Consider the following 12,193-nt stretch of genomic DNA (forward strand, 5'->3'; position numbering starts at 1 on the left):
TCACACAAAACTCAGGAAGAGGCGCAGCAATCAGATCATGAACATCTGCTTCATCTCAATGAGGTTGTGATCTTGCCTTAAACTTTGAGGCTTGGGGTAACCAAGAAATACACATTATATAAGTTATGGTGAGTAAAGGTGATGAAAAACCCTTCCACTAAAATTAACGGGTAGTAGAAGGATTATTATTATTAAACTCTCATCTACAGACACCAGACAAGCCAGAAGGCTTGTTTTTCCCTCAGAAATCTCATGCTGCTGCCAAAACCACAAGGGATTCTGGGTAGGCACATGCAAATAAGGTTAACAATGATCACCTTTTGCCTCTATATCCACTTTATACATGGATCCCTTATTTGCGCCTACCCAGAATCCCTTGGTGTTGCGGCCACAGATTTCTGAGGGAAAAACAAGCCTTCTGGTGTCTGTAGATGAGTGTTTAATAATAATACTTCTACTACGCCCTAAATTTTAGTGGAAGGGATTTCCTTCACCTTTACTCACCATAACTCACGTAAAGAAATATGCAAACATTTCTATGTTCCTCTCGCTATAGCAGGGGTGTCCAAGTTGTTTCTGCAGTGGGCCACTTCATCAGAATTGTATCCGTGCGCGGGCCGCACTCATTTTTCACTGAGAGAAAATATGGCCTTTAATAAAATATGCAGATTAAAATAAAGTAAATGACACAAAACCTTTACTTTTCCTCTCACTGATTTCTGGGCCTACAAATTCAGGATTCTGGATAAGTAAAAATAAAATAGTTCTATTTATTTTAGCGATGCACTAAAATGAAAATTCTGGACCAAAACCGAAAATTCAGGGTTCACTTAGCCGAAACTGAAAGTGACCCCACACACACTTTTAATAAAAGTGAGTTACACACCAAAATTGTACAAAAAATTTCTATATTATGATTGTTAACAGCAATCTCAGGCATACCCAGATTCCAGCATGTACTGGTTGGCTGGGCATTGTATTTTTTGTCTAATTTTAGTGTGTAACCACACTTTTATTAAAAGTTACACAACAATATGACTTGGCATGATAGGAGTGTGATTGCTAACAGCAAACACACTCTTTTAATACCCAGGCAACCAGTGAATGCTGGAACCTAGGCATGATGGGGCTGTGATTGCTGTTAGCAGATTGCTGTTAGCTGTTAGCAATCACACTCCTATCATCCCAAGTCAACCAATAAATGCTGGTACAGGGTGGCTGTAAGTGCAGACCCCATACCGCTGGCAGCATCAATACACAAGGGGGGCAGCTAGCCAGGTTTCAGCATGTACTGGCTGACTTGGCATGATAGGAGTGTGATTGCTAACAGCAATCACAGTCCCATCATGCCTAGGTTCCAGCACTTACACATCCATGCTATCACACACACACAAATTCATTCATTCACAGATTCATTCCCTCAATCAGACATACTCATTCACACAACCTCCCCCACCCCCTTACCTGCTCTACAGCTCTCAATGCCGCTCACAGACTTCAGCAGGGGGCGTGGCCTCCCTCGTTCTCCCCACAGAGGAGGCGGGACTGGAGCAGAGAATAGCCCCTCCCACAAGTAAGCAGCAGGGCTCTTGTGATCCTGACTGCCGATCTCACGCGGGCCGCACCTCGAGGTTCGCATGTTGGACGCCCCTGCACTATAGGGTCAATTTAACCCTTTGTTTTCCGGGGCAAAAGGAACATCTTTCAACGACAAATTATTTCATGTTTGGTGTCCGGGAAGAGATTTCCGAATAGACTTTCTTTGCACTTCATTGTTTTCACCGTTTCACGAATATTCTACCGGTGAAACATATTGATCAGGCCCGGACTGGCCATCGGGCACACCGGGCATTTGCCCGGTGGGCCGGGCCGCGGCAGGGCCGGATTGATTTAGGGGCTGATGGAGCTGCAGCTCCAAGCCCCTACCTTAAAATAGGCCCAGTCAGGACCGGACTGACTGGGCCTCTACGGCCGTCTATAACGCAGGGCAAAAGGGGCACCTGCCCCTTAACCCTGCAGCAGCTGCGACCGGGCCCGCCACTCTAGGGATTAATTCCGCGGGGGCCCGCTACTTACTGGCTAGCCGAGGATGCCGGGGACGCAGGAATCCAAAAGAATCACGTGACGTACGTGACGTACGTCACATGACCCTGCTGCGCATCTGCTTCCTCCTGTGCAGAAGAACAGGTTGGTCTGCGAGCGCCGAGCGGCACGTACTCTTTAAATCTTCAGTTGTTCAGGTAAGGGGAGGCTGCATGAAGGAGTGTTTGAGTGAGTGAATTAATGAGTATCTGTGAAGGAGTGAGTGAATGAATGTTTGTGAATGAGTATATATAAATGAGTGTCTGAATGAGGGAATTAATGAGTATCAATGTATGAATATCTGAATGAGTGAATGGATTATCTGTGAATTAGTGAGTAAATATTTGTGAATTAATATGTGTGTGTGTGATAGCATGGATGTGTAAGGGGGGCAAAGATATCACAGGCAGGCTGTTTTGGTGGCAAAGATGCCACAGGCAGGCTGTTTTGGTGGCAAAGATGCCACAGGCGGGCTGTTTTGGGGCCAAAGATGCCACAGGCGGGCTGTTATGGGGCCAAAGATGCCACAGGCGGGCTGTTTTGGGGCCAAAGACGCCACAGGCGGGCTGTTTTGGGGCCAAAGATGCCACAGGCGGGCTGTTTTGGGGCCAAAGATGCCACAGGCGGGCTGTTTTGTGTGTGTGTGTGACTGACTGGGTGGCAGAGCCTGTCCTGATGTGTATTTAGTCATCTGTTTTCTGGCCCTTTACTTGCTGTAGGATTAAATTGAACTATTTAATTTTTACTTATCCAGAGATAAAACGCCCTCCTGAATTTGTCACTTCAGAGGTCAAAACATTCTAGGCCCAGCAAAAGTAAAGGTATTGTGTTATTTACTCTTATTTCAACCTGCATATCTTATTAAAAAGGATTTGTGGCACTAGATTGTGGCTTCAGGGGTCCCGTGTATGATGACTTTTTTTAGTCGCATTGCTCAGCCTAGAGGATTGGCTGAGCGCCGCAATTCAGTTGGCGTGGTCTGAGTTTCTTAGTTTGTGACTGGCTGCGAGAGAGGATCCAGGTCCCCTGCAGTGCTGCGGGGAATTTGGATTTTAGTGCGCAACTTCCACTACTTCACTTCCATCTGCCCCAACAGGGGTTAATATATCAACAGAAGAAAAACAGGGCAAATAAGCACCACTGGGTAAGCTTAGCCTGGAGTATTATCTTTATTTTTTTGCTTATTTGCCCCATGTTTCTTCTGTTGATATATTAACCCCTGGTGGGCAGATATAATTTTTTCGGGATCTATTAATTATGTGCATTCTTGAATTTTTTTTTTTTTTTTTTTTGATTGCTGTAATATTTGATTTATTGCTTGTATTGTCCATATATTTATATATATATATATTGATATTGTATTATGTATTATCTATTTTTTTTGTCTATTTATTAAAGCATATATTTTCATACCCATTTTAGCGCTGTCAGTTTTTCTATCACGGGACAGAGTGTCATATAGGAGGTATAAGGGATATCAGGGGGCACAGTGGCATCTCTGGCATATAAATAAATAAATAAATAAAAATGGGCTGCTCAGTCTCAAATGCCCGGGCCTATTTTTTGTCCCAGTCCGGGCCTGATATTGATTAATCATCATCTTGGACGTGTAAATGAATGAACTGCTTTAAATCAAAGAGCGATTCTCCTGGATCATTTAATTCTTCTTCAGGTTCCCAGCAGTCAAAGATGGAAACCCCCCCCCCCCCGCCGTTACTTAGCGGTCTAGAAATATCGAGTATATGTTTACCTCTATTCTTAAGTATTTAAAATGTAATCCCTACCTGTATAAAAGGAGACTGTTCGTAGAGCATAATAATTGGAAGTAATTAACCGATTGTTGGAGAATTCTAGCATCCTCGTTTCATGGACTGACATGTCAAGGCGCTAAAAGGGTTAAATACAAAAAAGATGATGGAAAATAAAATATCAAAATGGGTCTCTTACTCCAATCCCCCATGTTCTTATAGGAGGGCATAGCAATGGAGCAATATAGTAATGGAGCTCAGTGAATGTAATAGGAAATAAAATTTAAGATCCATTTGCTCTGATAGATGCGTAAATATGGCGTCCAGAATAACTTCTGCCGGTTCTTCAGGAAAGATCCTTAGAAGAACGTTGCGATTTATCGCAGTCATCATACAAAGACTTGGAGTCTCTCCCACGGAGGCGCTGAGGTCGATGTCTCTTCATTGCAGATCGGGGGTTCCGCTTTGCCGATGCAGGGGGCTTGTATTGTGGATGCTGAGAAAACCACCCACTGGTGGGTCTTCTGCCCGGTTCATCCCGGGTCGTTTCAGCGAACCTCAACGCAACCTGCCGGGAGTCGGAAATGTCAGCCGAGCAGAAGACCTTCACATGATGGAGGAGTTTGTTCAGAAGACCTCACCAGTTACGTGACTTTCACACACACTATGAGTTCGCTACAGTGTATCCAGATCAGAAAATATCTTCCAAGACGTTTGTCACGTTAACGCCGGCCTCAACTAAACTAACGAGTAACAGTAACAGCATCGGAATGCTCGGCCACAGATTCATTCAGGAAAACTCACCAGCTTTAGAGGAACGTTGGTGGTCGGGTTTCTATATTGACCCTGTTTGATGGGGTCTACACTTGACCCCCCTTGTTTCCTAACCGTGTGGACAAATCTCTGGTCCTTTGGTGGCCGACGGAATCGAGGCGAGACTTTGGGGGAGAACATTTAGCCCATTTGATGTTTATATACAAGTCACATCTGCTGGGGCCGCGGAGACTTGTCGAGTCATTATTTTAACACCTTAATCAACATCAAACGAGCGCACGCTCATTCACGTAAACATACAAAGCACATGTAAACATTTAGGGGATTGTGTCCCGAGAATCGAAGCGCAATTCCGCACTAATTTGTAAAAACAGCTGTAAATGGCGAAATTTGGAATCCAAACCCGAATTCACAACAACCACTTGGATCAGTTTATATAACACTTTTTTTCCAGCTGGATAAACAGCTGAAGTGGAGTTCAGTTTGGGGGAAAATCCACTTAAAATACGTACTAACCCTTTTGTACCGACTTATTAAACTATTCACTCACAACAACGGTCTCATTTCTTATAAAAATAGTCAATTCGGTAAATGAAGTCTTCGCGCGGCTCTGTAATCACATTCATTTTAAATTTGGCTGCCACTGAACCAGCGCTAAAAACCCATTAATTAGTCTAACGAGGTCCTGTCAGATATTTGGATACAGAAGATGCTCAACGCGGAAAAAAAAGAGGAAAGAAATAATATTTACTGGAGCTAAAAAAAGAGCTCAAAGGAGTTTATAATTAAATCGGGAGGACTGCACCGATTGGAGCGATCCTGTCCCGTTTTCACGGGAGCCACAGAAAGATCTCAGACGATTGATTAATATGCAGTTTTCTCCTCACTGAATCACCTCCAAGCACACTGACCCACCACAGACCAGTATGTGTCCTCTCACTGACCCACCACAGACCAGTATGTGTCCTCTCACTGACCCACCACAGACCAGTATGTGTCCTCTCACTGACCCACCACAGACCAGTATGTGTCCACTCGCTGCCCCACTTCAGACCAGTATGTGTCCACTCGCTGCCCCACCACAGACCAGTATGTGTTCACTCGCTGCCCCACTTCAGACCAGTATGTGTTCACTCGCTGCCCCACCACAGACCAGTATGTGTCCATCCACTGCCATGGGCGGCCAGTATCACGGTAGGCCAGTACGGCTCTGCTAACCCTTTGTGTGCACATAAACAGCCCCTTGTAATGTTCCTAAGGGTATTTAATAGCCCAGTCAGGGCTATTAATTGGAGGGAAGTAGAAAGCGCCCATGTGTCTAATATCGGTGCCGCCTCCAGTATGTATTAAAATATCCCGAATATCACAATCCTTCATGTGGTTTGAAATACAAATAACAAAGAACCATCAAACGTGGCACAATATGCTAATACCTTTCCATAAACATTAATTAATATTAATGATACGATGTAAATATTTGTAACAAATTAAATCGTAGGCCCTTGATAGAGATTTTCGTGTACAAAGTGACAGTGACAGATTCTGTTCCAATTAAACGCAATACTGTCTCTGGACGGAGTCTCGACGCGTCACCGAGTGATTTATCTTCTCTCTTACATGAATTTATCTTCCACCTTAACAAGTCCACGATTATCTGTATTAATAGAGAAGGGAGGCTTTATCTACGGCGTCCTTTAACCCTGACCCTCAGAGAGATTACATTACTACAGCATGCCCCCCCCCCCCGGCACTCACGTGGTTAATCCATAGACATGATTTCACTTGACATTAATTGCCCTAGTTCTCTGTTATTACGGTAATAGCCCCGAGCCATCAAGGTGGTAAACTCATTTATAAAGCGTGAAATGAAAGGTGAAGCTCCCAGCCCCCGGCCGCAGGACTCGGACTCGGTCCTAGCGGTGTTCATACAATACTAAGCCCTTGTAATGTCAGACCGGGGCAGGTCGGCCGTCTGCCCCCCCCCCCCCGGCCCGGTATGCTGTACGAACACCTGCGGCTTTATACACACAACATGCCTTCCTGAACTTCACTTCCAGAACCGGAGTGATTGATTGGGTTTCCCGTTCTGGCGTCCGCGTCCGACCCGACCGCTCCGGGGATGAGACATCCATTAAACGCCTCGTGAACTTTTCACGTTATTTTTAAGCCGGGGAGCCTTTTATTAGCAGCTCTTTAATTAAGCTTTCCAAATGTTACTAGATCAAGATTCCGAATCGAAAGGTCACGCGGGTTCTTCGGTTTATGTCATCGTTAAGAAATAACTTTTTTTGTAATTTTTTTTTAAAATACTCCATTGTAGGCTTTATTTTTTTGTGGGGTGAATTAAAGATGATATTTCTCCTTCCCTTAAAGAAGTGTTTTTCCTCCCGTAAATATTTGTCGTTTAGGTGACTTATTAGAATTGTTCATCAGTTCGTCGTAAATCATCTGTTACCAGATTAGAAAACATAAAACCTAAAGAACTTGGTAATATTCCGGGAGCGTTAGAGAAGTCGCCCGTCTCCGGGATCCAAGCTCAAAATGGCCGACTTTTTGCGTTGGAAAGATGGGTTCTTATTGATTTTGTTATAAAGTAACCTGCCAGATGCTTGTGAGGGCACGAAAGTATCGACGCGTTAAGGAATATTTTTGGGGCTCTATATGGTGAATTCCTGTTCTGAAGAAGGATAGAAGAAAAGTCATGGCTGCCAGTTGCGTGAACTGCTTTATCTGCCCCTCCGGGGCAAATAAACGGAGTCAGGCTCCAAGGGAGCAGAGGTGTTTTTGTAATTTTCATGATTACTTATTGAGTTTATTAAAGCCTTTTTGAGTGGAAATGGAAGGATTCGGTGTTTCTGCCCTACATAGCACCTGGTCTCCATGTTAAAAGGTTACATGGGATGCCCTAAGGGCTCATCCGGTAACGCGTCCTAAGATCGGCTCCCTCCAGGCGTCCAGCTGGGTAATTTCATGTAAAACGTAACACCGTGTGAATTCTTCTACTCGTTATCATTACAGACCGAGGAGGGCATTTTAGCTGACCCAGCCGCCCTCAGCTGTTCCCGAGACACGCGTGTTCTCAGATATCCGTGACTCCACATCACATGTTGGCTCAGAGCAAACATTGTAGCATTACGTTTTTAACCTGCTTCAGACCCCATGATGAAACCTTGTCATCATACCTGGGAGCTCTCAGGGTTTGCTCCAGTCTCAGGGTCTGGGGCAGATGCTCCGGGTCACACAGCCTGGAGTTGACTTCTTCTTATTCTTCCCCGCTGTGATCATTTATGTTATGGTTCACATCCCTGCTTGAATACAAGTGACTCATTTAAGCAAATGCCAAGTTCAGGAGCCGTATGCCTACCCCATGAATGTTTAAATTCCCTCACTGTAACCTCTACCCCCTCTGCTGGGAGGTTCTTCCATTTATCTACTATCATCTTATTAAGTTAAAACTTAACTCTCTGACCCTCTGGTTTTCATTTATCCACAGTGGAGAATTTACATTTAAACCTCATAAGTCACACGGAACACAGAGACATTGAATTTAATGACCAGGAAAAGCCACGGTTTGGAATGTTCACCTAATAGTCATTATTGATAAATATTTGTAACGTCTCTCCGGGAGTTTATTGCGCTTCTTCATGCTCTGTTACCAGCGGTTAGTACGGAGTAATTTAACCAGGGACTGGATGTTACCGCATTATTCCAATGGCTTTATATTAGTGTTTAATCTGCTGTTAACAAGAAGTAACTCCGTATAAATGTTAACATTTTCCGCCTTTTTTTTTTTTGTATGTTTGGAGGAAACGTGCGAGGCTTAGAAATGTTTAAAATCTCGCCTGGTATAATCATTAGCGTGATACGGAGGTGTCACGTTTCGGTGAATTCCATGCACATCGCTGCAAGGAAACCGTATCCATCGGCAATGATCTCAGAAGCAACGTCCGAAGAATAAAACTTCTTTAAAAAAACCCTCGATGTAACAAGACGGGGTTAATTCTTTAAGCCCCAAATTAGCTAATTAGGATCCAGTTAAAAGGAATTCTCTCTAACAGGGCAATGATTCGTAGAAATGGAACTTAATCTCTAAACCACCCACCTAAAGTATAATTTTATGGACTGGATCATTGTAGAATGTGACTGATCGGATTGGGGGCTGTAGCTCACGTTAGGGGGGCGGTTCCTCAGCTCGGCCGGATAATGTTATTTGTAATAAATGTATCGCGAGGTTTCTCTGCTAACCGCTGAGTTAAAATCTCCCTAGAAGTCTGACTCTGTTTTCGCATTTCTTACTGTGAGATTTCAAAGCTTTTAGGTCTTTTGAATAACGTTCCCCGGCCTACAAAGAAAGGTCCAGCCAATAGATATTCTCCATAAAGAGTTTATAAATCTTCTTCAGAAGATGAGATCCGTCTGTTGGACATTTAGTAAAGAATGATTCTGGCCTCTGGGTACGATGAGATAATCCGATCATTTTGTTTATTGCAAATAAATGATCTGACCAGTTGGTCTTCTTCTGAAGGTTTGATCCAACCAACGGGGCTTTTTACAAAGATATAATCCCAACGGTGGGTGTTCTTGCGGAAATATAACCCAAAGGTGGGTCTTCTTCTAAACATATAATCCAACCTGTGGGTATTCTTCTGAAGATATGATCCAACCAATGGATCTTGTTGCGAAGATATAAGATGGCAATTGGATCTCCTTCTGAAGATAAAGCCCAATGGGTGGGTCTTCTTTTGAAGATATAACCCAATGGGTGGCTCTTCTTCTGAGGATATAACCCAATGGGTGGGTCTTCTTCTGAAAATATAATCCAATGGGTGGGTCTTCTTCTGAAGATATAACCCAATAGGTGGCTCTTCTTCTGAAAATATAATCCAATGGGCGGGTCTTCTTCTGAAGATATAATCCAATGGGCGGGTCTTCTTCTGAAGATATAATCCAATGGGTGGGTCTTCTTCTGAAGATATAATCCAATGGGTGGGTCTTCTTGTAAGGAAGGGCTGCTCTGCAGTTGCTTGATATCTGTCTCCTTCCTTGAGATTTGCTACCTTCATCCATGAGTTTGAAATATATTTCCTATATATTTTCTCTCTATATTGTATTTCATGAGTTATCTCTTTTAGTATCTTTTTCCTTTGTCTTTAGTCTCGGTAGACATTTTGATGTAGGCCGAGGGGCAGTGCATTATCGGACACAGTTGCACTCAGCTGTTTAGTAAATGCCGTCGCCGTCATGGAGGAGACAATGGGAATGCAATTTCGGGGCATCGGACACGAGATGTATTTCAATGGCTCTGCACCAATAGCCACATAATCAATAAATCGTCTTCATGTTATTGTTCCGCTTTAGTATTAGTTAGATCTGCCGGCATAAAAATCAATAAGTATCTCCGCTAAGATTTGTGCTTTTTAGTTGCAGTGAAAGAATTAAGAAGGTGGGTTCCTCGAGATTTTGGGGCACATTAGGTGTAAATGAAGTTTAGGTTGTGTCTCATTGTCTACCGGTCGCCATTTTAATTTTTCCTCTTCATTGAACAACTCTGATGTAGTGAAGATATGCTGGGTCTATTGGTCGATTGATTAGGCCGCGAATAGGTCACGTACTGTCTCTTTAAAGCAAAGTTTATTTATAGGAACTCTAATGCGCTGTTTATTTTGGGTCATATTAAATCAATTACCCTTTCGTAAACAGTCATGGATTTATCCCTGGTCGAGGTTAAAAGTGAATTTATTTTGAGCAATCGGTAGATAAAGTAACGTGGAATTTATTCCAGATCAATATGCGAAGGTGGAACCGCAGTCTGTCAGCCATTACAAGCCCGTTTTTAACCCTTTGGGAGCCGCAGCATGAGTAATGCGTCTCGGACAAAAAAGGTTTCAAGGAGTTGCTTGGAGGTCAAAAGCCTCCTTATCAATACTCTTAATCAGCTCAGCGTTACCCTCATTGATAACTCGTTATCTTCGCGGGAGATTTATGGAACCTCCGGAAATATCTCCCGTTTTCCACGCTTGAAATATCGGAATCGTTTTACCGGTATCTAGAAAGCCGTAAATCTGAAGATCTTTGATATATCGCTTTCGAGAAGCCAATTCCCATTGAAAACAAAGATTTCTCCCGGACTATTACTCACAGCCGTAATGACGAAGACTCTAATTGTGTTCGGGTATCAAAGGCGACCGAAATGAAAAAATAATTTGCTCTCGATCCTCTCGGAGTAATTGACCAAATAAGTTATTTCCTGCCAGATCTCGTAAGATATGACGGTCCGATGACATTTCTATTAAAAGCGTCTTGGAAATCGGCCACTTCGTACTTTCACTTGACTTCTAAAGAAAACTTATAAAAGGAATCTCTCGAGCGACATAAAATACTCCGCTTTCATAGAAATGATGTGACCGGGGGTAACGTATAATATAATAATTTAAGAAAAGGGACAAAGGGATAAACGAGAAGAAAATGCTGTTTTTTAAAAAAAACTAGAATTAACGCCAACGTCGCCAGCGTTATCGAGGGCCGCCTGCGCGGAGTAACCTGAAGCGGTTATAGGTAAAAAAATATATTTACCCAGAATTTCTATATATATTTTAATGCCAAATTTAAGAAACTCACATCTTTTAGTTAATGAAATCTAAACTCAATCAGTTTAAGTCGGACAAGTAATCAGCCGGCTGCGTCCTGTCCTGCTTAGAATTTTAAGTCACATTTGGTTGAAACGTTTAAAAAAAAAAATAGATAAAATTTCTGCTTTGTACTACAAATATAGCAAAAAATAATAAAAAATGAGTACGCGAGAGAGTGAGATCCAAAGAGCTTACAATCTGGACAAGGTGGCCGCTGCGCGTTTTTTTTTAGAATAATGAAAATAATGAATGCTTTAGTTTTTTTATTGATTCACCGGAATTCTCTTGATGTTTCCGTTTATCCGGTGTTTCGGTCGTCGTAAGCCGCGGGTCAGCGTGGGGTCGGACGGTCTGCAGGCGCAGGGTACTTGTCTCTGTTATTAGCCCCGGCCGCTTATTGTTTAGAGTAACGATCGCCCCAGCGAGGCCCGTTTTCCTTTTAGCTGCCGGCAGAGATGAGAAATGTCGTCGTTCTGCTAATTTCTGTCGGTGTCGCGGACTCGGCGTAACCTCCCTCGGAGAGGACAGAAGGAAGTCTGGAAGACTCTCGTAAAACCCGTAATAAAGCGTTGATGGTTCGTAGCGTGATAGCGATCTACACAACGGAGCGAGATCAAAACAGAATAACAACGCGGTTCGCGGGCCTTCGGGATAATGGAATTCTGTTTATTTTACAAACAAAACTGATAAATTAAAAAAAACACTAAAAATAAAGACGAAGGTGCGGAGCCAATCAGCTCGGTCCTAATGGCTCCTAGAGAACAGCTCATTATGACTCATTGAAATGGGGTCGTTACCAGGAAAAAAGGGTCCGAGTATCTGTATTGGATGAAGATGGCTGATAAAAAATCCAAAAATTTGGATGTTATTCTGCACTGATTTTTTGGGTCAATTAATGTTTTTCATTGTATTAGTTACTGACTTTTATAGCCGCGTCTGGGTGGGTTGGTTTTAGTAAAA

Source organism: Sceloporus occidentalis, unplaced genomic scaffold (assembly GCF_023333645.1).
Source record: "Sceloporus occidentalis isolate IW3139 unplaced genomic scaffold, rSceOcc1.0.p SCAF_190, whole genome shotgun sequence".
Lineage (NCBI taxonomy): Eukaryota > Metazoa > Chordata > Lepidosauria > Squamata > Phrynosomatidae > Sceloporus > Sceloporus occidentalis.